Source organism: Pristiophorus japonicus, chromosome 4 (assembly GCF_044704955.1).
Source record: "Pristiophorus japonicus isolate sPriJap1 chromosome 4, sPriJap1.hap1, whole genome shotgun sequence".
Taxonomy (NCBI): domain Eukaryota; kingdom Metazoa; phylum Chordata; class Chondrichthyes; family Pristiophoridae; genus Pristiophorus; species Pristiophorus japonicus.
The window spans coordinates 31,859,959-31,875,533 of NC_091980.1; positions in this window are offsets into that span (position 1 = coordinate 31,859,959).

The following is a 15,575-nucleotide window of genomic DNA, read 5'->3' on the forward strand; positions in this document are numbered from 1 at the left end:
CATCCTCAAGAACTCCAGCAAATTTGTCAAACATGATTTCCCTTTCATAAAACCATGCTGACTGTGCTTGATTAAATTATGCTTTTCCAAATGTCTTGCTGGTGCTTCCTAAATAATGGACTCCAGCATTTTCCCAACGACAGATGTTAGGCTAACTGGTCTATATTTTCCTGCTTTCTGTCTGCCTCCTTTTTTAAGTAGGGACATTACATTTGTGGTTTACCAATCTGCTGGGACCTAATTACAACCAATGCATCCACTATTTCTGCAGCCACTTCTTCGGGTGCAAGCCATCAGGTTCAGGGGACTTGTCTGCCTTTAGTCCCATTATTTTACCGAGTATTAATTCTTTAGTGATAGTGATTGTTCCTCCCTCCCTATAGCCCCATTGAATATCCACTATTGGGATGTTTTTAATGTCTTCTACCGTGAAGACCAATACAAAATATTTGTTCAAAGTCTCTGCCATTTCCCTGTTCCCCATTATTAATTCTCCAGTCTCATCCTCTAAGGGACGAACATTTACTTTAGCTACTCTTTTCCTTTTTATGTACCTGTAGAAACTCTTACTATCTGTTTTTATAATTTGTGCTCGCTTACTTTCATAATCTATCTTCCCTCTCTTTATTTTTTCTGGTCGTTCTTTGCTGGCTTTTAAAAGTTTCCCAATCCTCTGGCCTCCCACTAGTCTAAGCCACTTTGTATGCCCTCATTTTCAATTTGATACCATCCCTTATTTCTTTAGTTAGCCACGGATGGTTATCCATTCTCTTACAGTCTTTCCTTCTCATTGGAATATATTTTTGTTGAGAGTTATGAAATATCTTAAATATACGCCACTGCTCATCAACCGTCTATTTTTCCAGTCCACTTTCGCCAACTCTGCCTTCCTACCTTTGTATTCTCCTTTATTTAACCTTAGGACACTGGTTTGAGATCCAACTTCTCACCCTCCAACTGAATTTGAAATTCAACCATGCTATGGTCACTCATTCCTAAAGGATCCTTTACTAGGAGATTGTTTATTAATCCTGTCTCATTACACAGTACCAGATCTAAGATAGCCTGCTTCCTGGTTGGTTCCGCAATGTACTGTTCAAGGAAACTATCCCGAATACATTCTATGAACTCTTCCTCAGGGCTACCCTGGCCAATTTGCTTTGTCCAATCAACATGAAGGTTAAAATCGCGCATGGTTATTGCCATTCCATTTTTGCAAGCCTCCATTATTTCTTGATTTATACTCCGACCAACAGTGTAGCTACTGTTAGGGGGCCTATAGACTGTACCCACCAGGACTTTTTCCCCTTATTATTCCTTATCTCCACCCAAACTGATTCAACATCTTGATCTTCTGAGCCAATATCGTTTCTCACTAACGCACTGATCTCATCCTTTATTAACAGAGCTACCCCACCTCCTTTTCCTTTCTGTCTGTCCTTCCGAATTGTCAAATATTTCGGTCCCAGCCTTGGTCACCTTGCAACCACACCTCTGTAATGTCTATCAGATCATACCCATTTGTATCTATTTATTCGTCAACTCATCTATTTTATTATGAATGCTGCGTGCATTCAGATAAAGACCTTTTAGATTTGTTTGTTTACCATTTTTTCTTGCTTTGACCCCACTTTCTGTTACACTTTTATGTTCCTGTCATGCTCTGGTTTTCATTTCCCCCAGTGCTACCCTGCTCTATTGCCTTCTCCTTATTCTTTGACTTTTAAAATGTCCACTCACCTGTACCCTCCCCCTCACTAATTAGTTTAAAGCCCTCTCTACAGCCCTAGTTATTTGAATCACCAAGACCTTAGTCCTAGCACGGTCCAAGTGGAACTCGTCCCAACAGAAAAGCTTCCTTTTACTCCAATACTGGTGTCAGTGTCCCACGAACCAAAACCATTTCTCCCACACCAGTCTTTGAGCCACATGTTTAACGCTCTGATCATATTTACCCTAAGCAAATTTGCTCGTGGCTCAGGTAGTAATCCAGAGATTATTACCTTTGTGGTTCTGCTTTTTAATTTAGCCCCTTGCTGCTCATAATCCCTCAGCAGTACCTCTTTCTTTGTCCTACCTATATCGTTGGTACCCACGTGTCTTTCTACCAGTCTTTCCACATAATTGAAGACCCTCATCCCTGGTACCATTCTAGTAAATCTCTTTCTCACCCTCTCCACGGCCGTGACATCCTTCCTAAAATGTGAAGCCCAGAATTGGATACAATATTCCAGCTGAGGTCTAACCAGAATCTTTTGGCTCTTCTCCCTTTGCTGACAAAAAGGAGTTTGCCAAACCTTTTTTTGAAATCAAGTCCATTTAGGGTGCACTTCCGCTGCAATTTTAACATCCATATGAAGGGATTTTTAACTTTGCACTGACAGTAAACTGGCAAAGTAAATCCAGAGTCCAGATCGAACCTCACTCCAGAGTGAAGTGGAACGAGATCCCCTAAAGGGGTGGGGGGAAGGCGGGGGGGAGGTATTCTACTGCTTCGGTTTGATGCTTCACGGATTGTAAACCTGGTTACAAAAGTGCATTTTGCAAAACCCCTTAACTGCCATTTAAAATGTTTAAGATGGTATGGGTTCTCCACTCCTGCTTTCTAAGTGCACGGGCACAACTCTCTTGTGGACAAGACTGTGAAGAGTTATGACTGTATGCCTGGCTGGAAGCTGAACTGTGCCCACTGGTCTCAGACTAGTTGCTGCAATGTAAATTCACACTTGAATCTGCGCACTGCCAATTAATTAGAGAATCAATAGCAGATCAATGATCATGAAATTCAACAAAAGTTTTTATGAAATATTGCTACTCTGCAGTGTTTAGATACCTGGAACGGTACAGCAGGACGGTTTTTATCTACTAATGGGGGAACTAAGTATTCCAGAGGGATTCAAGCAGAATATTGTTGCTATGACTGCCTGTAAATGATCTACTTGCTCTTTTATTGGCTATTTTCAACTCTCATGGTGTTGACCTGCAATAGTTCACATCATCACCATCATAGGCAATCCCTCGGAATCGAGGAAGACTTGCTTCCACTCTTAATATGAATCCTTAGGTGGCTGAACAGTCCAATACGAGAACCACAGTCCCTGTCACAGGTGGGACAGATAGTCATTGATGGGAAGGGAGGATGGAACTGGTTTGCCACACGCTCTTTCCGCTGCCTGCGCTTGATTTCTGTATGCTCTCGGCGACGAGACTTGAGGTGCTCAGCGCTCTCCCGGATGCACTTCCTCCACTTAGGGCGGTCTTTGGTCAGGGACTCCCAGGTGTCAGTGGGGATGTTGCACTTTATCAGGGAGGCTTTGACAGTGTCCTTGTAACGTTTCCTCTGCCCACCTTTGGCTCGTTTGCCATGAAGGAGTTCCGAGTAGAGTGCTTGGTTTGGGAGTCTCATGTCTGGCATGCGAACTATGTGGCCTACCCAGCGGAGCTGATGAAGTGTGGTCAGTGCTTCAATGCTGAAGATGTTGGCCTGGTCGAGGGCGCTAATGTTGGTGCGTCTGTCCTCCCAGGGGATTTGTAGGATCTTGTGGAGACATCGTTGATGGTATCGCTCCAGCGACTTGAGGTGTCTACTGTACATGGTCCATGTCTCTGAGCCATACAGGAGGACGGGTGTTACTACAGCCATGTGGACTATGAGCTTGGTGACAGTTTTGAGGACCAGTTCTTCAAACACTCTTTTCCTCAGGTGCACTGGCGCACTGGAGGCGCACCTCCAGTTTGACCTCACCTCATGTAAAAAAGACTTCATCACAGCACTTTATAATTATGGTGCAAAATAACAAATATTTCCACTGGGACTGTGGGAAGTTTCTGCGGCTTAATTTTTGGAAAGCAACATTAGCATTTTTAATTGAAAAGATCATGCAGGCAAGTTTTATAAATCGTTCTGAAGTGATCTTCAAATTTTGTTCAGCTAAATAGAGGAGAAAACAACGGGCATTTTGACAAGTAAACTCAGCTCATATGTCTCTTTATCTCAAAATCTTCGGAGAAGTCTAAGCTCAGAGAGTCTGGTCTGCACTCCCTGATTTTGATGCACAGCCCGTTGCAGTGTGATGCTATCTGCTAAATAACAAACGATAAAAATGAAAAATAAAGCTGACTCGGAAGTCGCAACCATCTGTTGGAGCCAGCTTATACTTCCTCAGTACAGTGACGAGTGATAATTGCATGGGTAAAAGTAAGGTTGATATCTGTCCGTCTTTCAGCTGTTGAGGCGACAGTTATTTAAGTAGAATTGAAGAGGCCCGAGGATGTGTTGGCTGACACACAGCACAGTGCGGAGGTGTGAGGCATCGATCTGAGGAAAACGTGAAGCACATTAGGATGAAATTCTTCTTGACCCTACCATTATTTCCAAACACGTCTGAGGTGTGCAGTGCTCACAGGGGATGCATCTATCGAATAATTTGTTGTCTGTAATTGGAAGGTGTTTTATTAATTTTCACAGACTTGTATCTGTTCTCTCAATGCCTGCGTTTTTAGATTCAATTTAGTCAAGGCTTCCACTGACAAATTCATAATTTAACTACTTCATTCTGGTTTACAGAGCACAGGCGGCAGCAGAGGTTCTGTAAAACTGCTTCAGTGCTCTAGAATCGTATCTACTTTGTGTCCAGTGAAATTATGATCCCCTTTAAGGTCAGGTTTGGTGCAGATCATTGACTCTATATTGCAACAATACATCTTTGTTTAGTAATTAAGGAGTGTTGGGTCTAATTCATTCTCACCCAGCTATTTTATCAATATTTTGACAGTGAAGTAAGATGGTTTACTGAAGTAAGGTGTTTCATAGGAGCAATGTTATTAGTCAATGAGAAAATTTAATTGAAGCATTATTGTGTTTTATTTCCCAACTCCTCAGTTTCCTCCTAGTTTTACTGAACTTCCTTTCTGAAGGCATATTCCAGAGTTAATTTCATTGTCTCCCTATTCTTTCATTTTCATTGGTTTTATTCCATCGTGATCTGGCCATCGGGCACTCACCAAGAAGATGCCAATGTCGTTAATGAAAATTAGGTGATTTGTTGTGTTACAGGGCATTCTGCAATATTTGCATCTTTTGCTCTTCAACACCTATGAGATCAAAGGTTCATACAATGAAGGAAAAATTTTTTTTTTTTGTCTTTCCCATGTACAGTTAGGGTTGCCAACTCTGGTTGGATGTATTCCTGGAGGATTAATCCCACCTCCAACTGTCTCACCCCCACACTCCCAACATTGGTCACCTGTAAGTGGTTACCCTTAGGTGTTTTTGACGCACCCCTACTTTACAATAGTTCTAGAGCTGGGAGTGATTACTGTACTGAACAGATGAATGAGCCAGGGACAAATACCTTGGTCTCAACCGGCAATGCTTTTATTAAAGTTAAAACACACTTGCAGCCAGTAAAACCACACACACCCTGGTGTGTAAAACAAACAAATGCAGTACACAATCTGGGCCATCTAAACAGGCCCCTATCGTGAAGTACCCACATCTAAAACCTCCCCTGAAAACCCCTAAGATTTGGTTGGGAGAACACACGATACCCCCTCACACTGTGGCTATGATCTTAAAAGATGCGTGTGCAGAGATGATGCTCACCGATTTGTTGGCTTACTCGCTACTTCTCCTGATGAAAACGTGTCTCTTCTGGTTTCTTCTCTCCGTCCCACACGGAGGGTTTGGTTCTTGTAGAGGCGAAGCAGCGAGAGCAAGAGAGAGATGTGTGGCCACACGACCTCTTTTATACCCCCAGTTTGTTTGCCTTTTCAGGCCGAATAAAATTTGTTCTTGTTCCGAAGCTTCCTGTTTGTGTGTCTTCTTCTGGCCCAATAAAGTTTTTTTTCCTTTGTTTCGAGGTTTCCTGTTTTGCTAGTGATGGGTTTTCGCTTCTGACTGGTCTGGGCTTAATGGCTTTCTATCGTTCTGGTATCTCATCCAGGTAATGGCTCGATCACTGATCAGTTCATCTGATCTACCTTAGACGAGTTCACATTGCTTAACAATGTACCCTCCATTTGCCCATCACCTGTGATGAATTGCCTTATCTTGGCCATTGTCTTCCCAGACCACACCTGCCCATCATTCCAAGTCCAACATAGAGAAGTACCTGGACCCCTCCCACAAACAGCTTCCAGTTTTTTTCTGCAGTGAGAAAAAAGCCCAACAAATCCTTGGGATTAAAGCGCAATGTCCAAATAATGTCCGACAAATCCTTGGTGAGCTGATGCTTACATGGCCAACAAGTCCACCCTTACAAGACACCACCTACTCGCGTTGATTGGAAAGTGAACAGAATCTTCATCACTCAATTGGATGATTCTTGACTGGCAGTCAAACAGTCTTTTTATCCAACACCAATAATTTTGTAACTAATAAATAAAACTGTTTAAAGAAGATGAAAAAACAGTTAAAAAAACAATTCTCTCCAGGGTTGCTCATGGCAGAAAATCCAGGACAACCATGAAGGGTTGGTAACCCTATGTACAGTGCCATCAGCCCTATTCATAAGAGATGGGAAAAGGAGAAGGCCATGGGGCCCCTTGGCCAATAAAATCATGGCTTAATTGCAAGGAGATTTACAAGGATGAAACCAGAAACGCGAGGGTACACCTATCAGGAAAGGATGAACAGGTTGGGTCTCTTTACTCTTGACCTAATAGAGGACTTTAAAATCATGACAGGTTTTGATAGAGTGGATACAGAGAGAATGTTTCCACTTGTGGGGAAGAGCAAAATTAGAGGCCATCAATATAAGATAGTCACCAAAAAATCAAATAGGGAATTCAGAAAAAACTTATTTACCCAGCGAGTGGTGAGAACATGGAACTCGCGACCACAGGGAGTGGTTGAAGCGAATAGGTGCATTTAAGGGGCAGTTGGATAAGCATATGAGGGAGAAGGGAATAGAGGGTTATGCTGATAGGGAAAGACGTGAGGAGGTTCAAGTGGAGCAGAAACACCGGCATAGACTGGTTGGACTGAATGGCCTGTTTCTGTGCTGTATATCCTATGTCATTCTACATCAACTCCACTTTCCCGCCCTATCCCCATATCACTTAATTCCCTTAGTGCCCAAAAATCTATCAATCTCATTCTTGAATATGTTATTTCTTCCTGCTATGGGAGTATGTAGTCAAATGTTTGATATTCTCTGGGCTGTGTAATCAAGCTCCACACTCTATGTATCTCACTCAAAAGAGGAATGTAGATGGGTTGATGACACAGCACTGTTTTTATGGACATGATGAGCATCAAACACAATTATTTCTTTATTTCTTAGTTGGATAAGGATGAATTAGTCAGCGCTGTATTTCTAGTCCAGATCTATACTTAGATCTGAAATCAATCTCTGATGTGGTATAAACTGTGTCTATCTGTTTTGGCTGGTTCATACACACTTATTTAGTCCAGATGGATTTGGTCCAATAATTGTATATGGTGGCTGCTCTGTCTTGTCAACTATACTGGAATAAAAATGGAGGAAGTTGTTATTTTATTAAGAAAAGCAGAAGTCGTGTATAAAAGAGCCTTCAGATAATGGGTCAATTCAATTTAATAACACTTTAACAAGTCATATAACAAAACAGAAGAGGTAAACGATATTATCATATACAACCACAAAACAATAATTTTTTTAATGACGTGTACATATTATGTTACCAGCATTATTTAAGGACTCTGTGTACACTGCTCCAAAGGCCTTCTATTTTACACATCATTAAATTAGATGAACAGCCCTAGACTCATTGTCACCTGACGTCATTTAGCAACCCCATCGTTCATGCCCCCTTTATTATCCAAAGTTGTCTCTGATGATAAGCTCTAGTGAAGGCAACCGAGTATAAATGACCAAGCTGGCTACGTGACAAAGGCACTAACATCCTTCTAAAGCTGGTGTTTCGCTGGCTTCTTCCAACTAAAAATGCAGCTGACAGCAAAGCTAAATGGCTCCCATTGGTGCTACGTACGATTAGGTCTCCCATCTTGATGACTGACTTGTGACTAAAGGCTGAGGTTCTTGATCAGACTAACTAAAAGCATGACCTTGAACTAACTCTGCATATACATGGACTGACCCCATGGTATATAGAAGGCCACAAGTGATCCAGCTTAAATTACGAAGTGCATCCAACAGGACGTTTGGCAATATTACTTGCACTAATTTGCAATCCTTGCTCCACCTACTCCACTTAGCAAGCCCATTTTCTCATCTAATTATCAGACTGAGAGAGAGATTCAAAGCAAGAGAAAATTGGTAACTCAATACTTCGTCTACCTTTAATTAGCAATCTGAGGCCCAGTTGATGTATCTTACCAGCTATGATTAAAACCTCCATTTTTATTGTTTCCAAATAGCTATAATTGTGCTTATCCACCCATAACCTCAACTGATGTAATTATTAGCTCCTACTGACTCCTACTACTGTAATTAGAAACCTCAGGTCTCAACTACTGGTTGCAAGAATCTTGGCTGAGACTTCAGTGGAGTACTGAGGGAATGCTGCAGTCAGACATGCCATCTTCTGGGTGAGAAATTGAACCGAGGCCCTGACTGCCCTTTCAAGTGTCAGCATTGGTGAATGGAGTATGATTTCACTTCTGCCCCCATATTCATCACCAACCATTCCCAGGTCAGATGTAGCAAACTGTGCTTAACTTCTAGCCTCACAACCACATGCTGTTCGGAATCAGTTCGTATTTTTCCATTCCCTTGAGCAGCCATTGTTATGATCGTTCTGAATGAAGTTGCCAATTTGTGCTAAATTATGGGCTGTTTTTCTCTGTAGATGGATGAATTTGTTCCCAAGTTATTTCACATGGGACCTCTATAACCATTAGGAAGAGGAAACTTTCAGCTCTCCTGTTGGTACACTAAAACAGTATGTATTATTTGACATGGTAGAAAAAATTCTGCTGGTACAAAATATCAGAGTAACTCATGCAGGTAATATTAAAAAAGTGTAAATTTCTAGGTCCTATTGTATAAATCTATAATTTCCTTCGTGACAAAGCACAATATTAAATGGGATGTTCATAATATTTATTAAACAAGACTAGTCTGATAGGTCAGTCATGTTTTCTAAAAAAAAGAGAAATGGTTTCTTATCTGTCATTAAGAAAGGAGACGGTGACAGTTTTAGTGAGACAGGCCCAACTATGCAATTACAACACATTCTTTACAATCAGCTTGCAGGTTGTTTATAGATTGAAAAGAAAATCATTGCAAGAACAAGTGAAATCTAAACAGGTTCTCTAGTTTACATGAGCAATCAAATCATGCTAAATCACAACAGTGCTAGAGTACTTCTTCCCCTTATCTGAAGTTTAATAAAGGGAGAGGCGATGGGAAAATAGTCATCAGGAGAGACTTGAGATACTAGGAATATTTTGACTGGGGCCGAGATGGCGAAGAGGAGGCGGAGAAGAGTTTTTTTTTAATTGTGGATGATTTTGACAGAGTGGAGAGGGAAAGATTATTTCCTCTGATTGGTGAGTTAGTAATGAGGGGATCATCAACTTAATATTGTTGCTAAAAGAATGAAGAAAAGGGTTAGAAGAAAAGTATTTACACAATGGTTTGGTGGCAAATGGAATGCTTTGCCACAAGGAATGATTGAGGGAATATGACAAAAATATTTGAAGCAGAGGATGATACACGGAGAGAGCTGGACAGAGAAATATATTTCTCCAGCATAGAGGTGGCATGAACATGATGGGCCGAATGGCCTCATTCTCTGCTGAAACTTCACCTTTTGGTATGTTCATATGGAAAATTGAATATTAGTGAAATCTGATCCATGTTACTAATGCTAGGGCAGTCCAAAGCTGTGTTTTTTTGCACTGCTTCAAATGAAAGGTCTAAACCCTTGATCAATTTAACTTTTCTCTGTGAGTAACACAATGGGAGATCAACTACATTACCATAGGTCGTCTGGTATAATACACCATTTGTATAATATGCACCCTCACTTTAGGCTCCAATTTTCAACAAAATGTAATTGTGGATTTTAATCTTGCTGCTCTGGCATTGTAACGACCCCTCTCGAGTTTAAAGATAACCTAACCTAGTTTTAACTGTTCATTGGTCTTTTCTAAAAAGCCTACTGCGCCTGGTATTCCCAGGTGGTCTGCTATCTAAGCACTCACCAAGCCTAACTCAGCTTTGCTTCTGTGATCAAACATGATTGAGCGCTACCAGAGCGGTGTGGAAGCCGGCTAACCCTTCATTTGAAACAGTTTCAAACTGCCTTGCATCAGAATTCACTAATATTCGGTATTCCATATGACCGTACCAAAAGTTGACAAATCGATTTCCATCAGTTCCATAGTATCTGAAAAGTCACAGTTCACTCTATTCTCGTGTGCTTAGTAGATGGAAAAAATTGCTATGTCGATTCATTATATTTAAAAAAAAGACACTGCTTACAGTAACATTTTAAGGCACTCATGTGAGAATACACCTTAAGAGATAGATGGACAAGGCCTTGAAATTTGATGGACTCATTCTCTAACATTCTCTACTCATCTGCATTTATTAAGATGCCTCATCTCAAGAAAGAGCTGCAATAAATCACATTACCCCATGTGATGATGCCTACAGGAATGACATTCATACAGCAATCGTTGAATGTAGAGATGAGTAAAACAATGGAGGTGCTATCTGAGTGAATTGACGTATTTGGATTGTAAAAATTCTGGGTTTTAGAAACATAGAAACATAGAAAAATAGGTGCAGGAGTAGGCCATTCGCCCCTTCGAACCTGCACCACCATTCAATAAGATCATGGCTGATCAGTACCCCTTTCCCGCTTTCTTTCCATACCTCTTGATCCCTTTAGCCGTAAGGGCCATATCTAACTCCTCTTGAACATATCCAATGAACTGGCATCAACAACACTCTGCGGTAGGGAATTCCACAGATTAACAATTCTCTGAGTGAAGAAGTTTCTCCTCATCTCAGTCCTAAATGGCTTACCCCTTATCCTTAGATTATGTCCCCTGGTTCTGGACTTCCCCAACATCGGAAACATTCTTCCTGCATCTAACCTGTCCAGTCCCGTCAGAATTTTATATTTCTATGAGACCCCCTCTCATCCTTCTAAACTCCAGTGAATACAGTCCCAGTCGATCCAGTCTCTCCTCATATGTCAGTCCTGCCATCCCGGGAATCAGCCTGGTGAACCTTCGCTGCACTCCCTCAATAGCAAGAACATCCTTCCTCAGATTAGGAGACCAAAACTGAACACAATATTCCAGGTGAGGCCTCACTAAGGCTCTGTACAACTGCAGTAAGACCTCCCTGCTCCTATACTCAAATCCCCTAGCTATGAAGGCCAACATATCATTTGCCTTCTTCACCGCCTGCTGTACCTGCATGCCAACCTTCAATGACTGATGTACCATGACACCCAGGTCTCGTTGCACCTCCCCTTATCCTAATCTGCCGCCATTCAGATAATATTCTGCCTTCGTGTTTGTGGCACCAAAGTGGATAACCTCATATTTATCCATATTATACTGCATCTGCCATTCGTTTGCCCACTCACCTAATCTATCCAAGTTACCCTGCAGCCTTTTAGCATCCTCCTCACAGCTCACACTGCCACCCAGCTTAGATTCATCTGAAAACTTGGAGATATTACACTCAATTCCCTCATCCAAATTATTAATGTATATTGTAAATGGCTGGGGTCCCAACTAGTCACTGCCTGTCATTCGGAAAAGGATCTGCTTATCCCAACTCTCTGCTTCCTGTCTGCCAAGCAGTTCTCTATCCACGTCAGTACACTACCCCCAATACCATGTGCTTTAATTTTGCACACCAATTTCTTGTGTGGGATCTTGTCGAAAGCCTTTTGAAAGTCCAAATACACCACATCCACTGGTTCTCCCTTGTCCACTCTACCAGTTACATCCTCAAAACATTCTAGAAGATATGTCAAACTGGATTTCCCTTTTATAAATCCATGCTGACCTGCACCGATCCCGTCACTGCTTTCCAAATGTGCTGCTATTTCATCTTTAATAATTGATTCCAACATTTTCTCCACTACCGATGTCAGGCTAACCGGTCTATAATTACCTGTTTTCTCTCTCCCTCCTTTCTTAAAAAGTGGCGTTACATTAGCTACCCTCCAGTCCATAGGAACTGATCCAGAGTCGATAGACTGTTGGAAAATGATCACCAATACATCCACTATTTCTAGGGCCACTTCCTTAAGTACTCTGGGATGAAAACTATCAGGCCCTGGGGATTTATCGGCCTTCAGTCCCATCAATTTACCTAACACAATTTCCCACCTAATAAGGATTTCCTTCAGTTCTTCCTTCTCACTAGACTCTCTGTACCCTGTTATTTCCAGAATGTTATTTGTGTCTGCCTTCTTGAAGACAGAACCAAAGTATTTGTTTTACTGGTCTGCCATTTCTTTGTTCCCCATTATAAATTCACCTGAATCTGACTGCAAGGGACCTATGTTTGTTTTCACTAATCTTTTTCTCTTCACATAGCTAGAGAAGCTTTTGCAGTCAGTTTTTATGTTCCCAGCAAGCTTCCTCTCATACTCTATTTTCCCCCTCATAATTAAACCCTTTGTCCTCTTCTGCTGTATTATAAAATTCTCCCAGTCCTCAGGTTTGCAGCTTTTTCTGGCCAATTTATATGCCTTTTCCTTGGATTTAACACTAGCCTTAATTTCCTTTGTTAGCCATGGTTGAGCCACCTTCCTCGTTTTATTTTTACTCCAGACAGGGATGTACAATTGTTGATATTCATCCATGTGATCTTTAAATATTTGCCATTCCCTATCCACTGTCAACCCTTTAAATATTACTCGCCAGTCTATTCTAGCCAATTCACGTCTCATACCATCAAAGTTACCTTTCCTTAAGTTCAGGTCTCTGAATTAACTGTGTCACTCTCCATCTTAATAAAGAATTCTACCATATTATGGTCACTCTTCCCCAAGGGGCATCGCACATCAAGATTGCTAATTAGCCCTTTCTCATTACACATCACCAAGTCTAGGATGGCCAGCCCTCTAATTGGTTCCTCGACATATTGGTCTAGAAAACCATCCCTAATACACTCCAGGAAATCCTCCTCCACCGCATTGCTACCAGTTTGGTTAGCCCACTCAATATGTAGATTAAAGTCACCCATGATAACTGCTGTATCTTTATTGCATGCATCCCTAATTTCTTGTTTGATGCTGTCCCCAACCTCACTACTACTGTTTGGTGGTCTGTACACAACTCCCACTAGCGTTTTCTGTCCTTTGGTATTCCGTAGCTCCATCCATACTGATTCCACATCATCCAAGCTAATGTCCTTCCTTATTGCATTAATTTCCTCTTTAACGAGCAACCCCATCCCACCTCCTTTTCCTTTCTGTCTATCCTTCCTAAATGTTGAATACCGCTGGATATTGAGTTCCCAGCCTTGTCACCCTGGAGCCATGTCTCCGTGATGCCAATTACATAATTCCCGTTAACTGCTATCTGCGCAGTTAATTCATCCACCTTATTCTGAATACTCCTCGCATTGAGGCACAGAGCCTTCAGGCTTGTCTTTTTAACACGCTTTGCCTCTTTAGAATTTTGCTGTAATGTGGCCCTTTTTGCTTTTTGCCTTGGGTTTCTCTGCCCTCCACTTTTACTTTTCTTTCTATCTTTTGCTTCTGACCCCATTCTACTTCCCTCTGTCTCCCTGCATAGGTTCCCATCCCCCTGCCATATTAGTTTAACTCCTCCCCAACAACACTAACAAACACTCCCCCTAGGACATTGGTTCCGGCATGTCTATATCTATGCTGACATAGTCATGCCAAGGAACCAGATGATTCCTCAATGCCCTTGCTTTGCTAAAGAACCATCTTGGTTTTTACCATGCAATTTGAGACCGAGGAGTGTGTGATGTATGAGTCAGCTAATCGAATGGTCAGATGTAATCAATTTAGATTAAATTTAAGTTTTATTTTTCAATTATGGATTAGGATACCAACAAACTATTGAGTGAATGTTGAACTCTTTATTGCCAAATCATCAAAGACAGAGTCAGGCAACCAGTTATGCACCAACAACTATTTATTGTTTGTAAAAATCCCAACTTAAGCCTGTGCACATAAGCACTTAATAGATATGGATAAATGTAGTCAGAGTTATCTAGCAGTAGAATAGCAAATCATTAATGGACAGAGTTACTTAACAAAATTAGCAGCCATGGTTATACAGACAGTTCAGTGTATCACTGTAAATCAGTATTAATGGAAGTTGAATATTAATTATAGTGGCGATCAGAGTCTGACATTACAAATTGTCGAGATTATTCTAAGCGTAACAGCTTAGACAGCTGATAAGTTAACAATTTTGCATAGCCACTATATTGGATAGATTATCATCTAGATACTGGTGATAAGTGTTCTCCCTAATTCACAGTTTATTTAACATTGCAAAAGCCGGTCCCAGGTTGCGTGGGACCGGCAGAGAGCTGGGTAGCCAAGCAGCTTAGAGGGAACGTTGAATATAGATGAATTTAATAAAAATGGAACTAAGTAAAGAAAGAAGGAAGTGCATTTCATAACCTCAAGATGTTCTAAAGTATTTCACAGCAATTAAGTACATTTAAAAAGCACAGGAGACAAACGCGGCAAACAATTTGTGCACGGCAATGTCCTATAAATAGCAGTGAGATAAATGGCCAGATAACCTGTTTTGATAGCATTAGTTGAGGGATAAATGTTGATGGTGAAACCTGGACAACTCCCTCGCTGCCCTTGAATAATGCCATGGTATCTTTTATTTCCACCTGATCGGCAGATGAGGGCTTTGTTTACTGTCTCTAAAGATGGTATTAACTTAGCAATTATGTGCTCAAGTGTCAGCTTAGATTAGGTGCTCAGATCACTGTGGTGGTGCTTGAACCCTTAACCTTCTGACCCAGAGGTGAAAGTGCTACCAGGGAGCCAAAACGGACCCTGAGTAAATTTAGTTTCCATTCTGTGAATCAATGTGAATGGATATTAGTCCACAAATTTGACTCAGGCGGTGGCGCAAAACCAGTAGTGTCGGATTGACCGCCCGTTATATGCAGCGTCTGATATTCAGTTTCATTGAGTGCAGTGGATCCATTAGACAACTACCTCCCTAATTGTTAGTAATGCCAACTCCTAGAGGAGGTAAAATAAACCAGGGGAAAAAATCCCTGACTTCCTAAGGCAATCTAAGCTCCAGGAGACCATGGTTATTTGTGATGCATCACTGCATATACTTAATCTAATCCCCGCTAGTATGTTCCAATTTTCTCAGGATCATGGGAACATACAGGGCATGATATAATTATCGCCATTCATGCAATTTCCAATGATCACTGTTTTTCCTGCCCACCTTACCTCTGATGCCCTTCACTAGCCCTGTTTGCTATTAACACATGGACCATATACAGTAGACACCTCAAAGCGCTGGAGAAATACCACCAATGCTGCCTCTGCAAGATCCTGCAAATCCACTGGGAGGATAGACGCACTGACGCCAACATCCCCAGCATCGAAGCAATGACCACACTCACCCA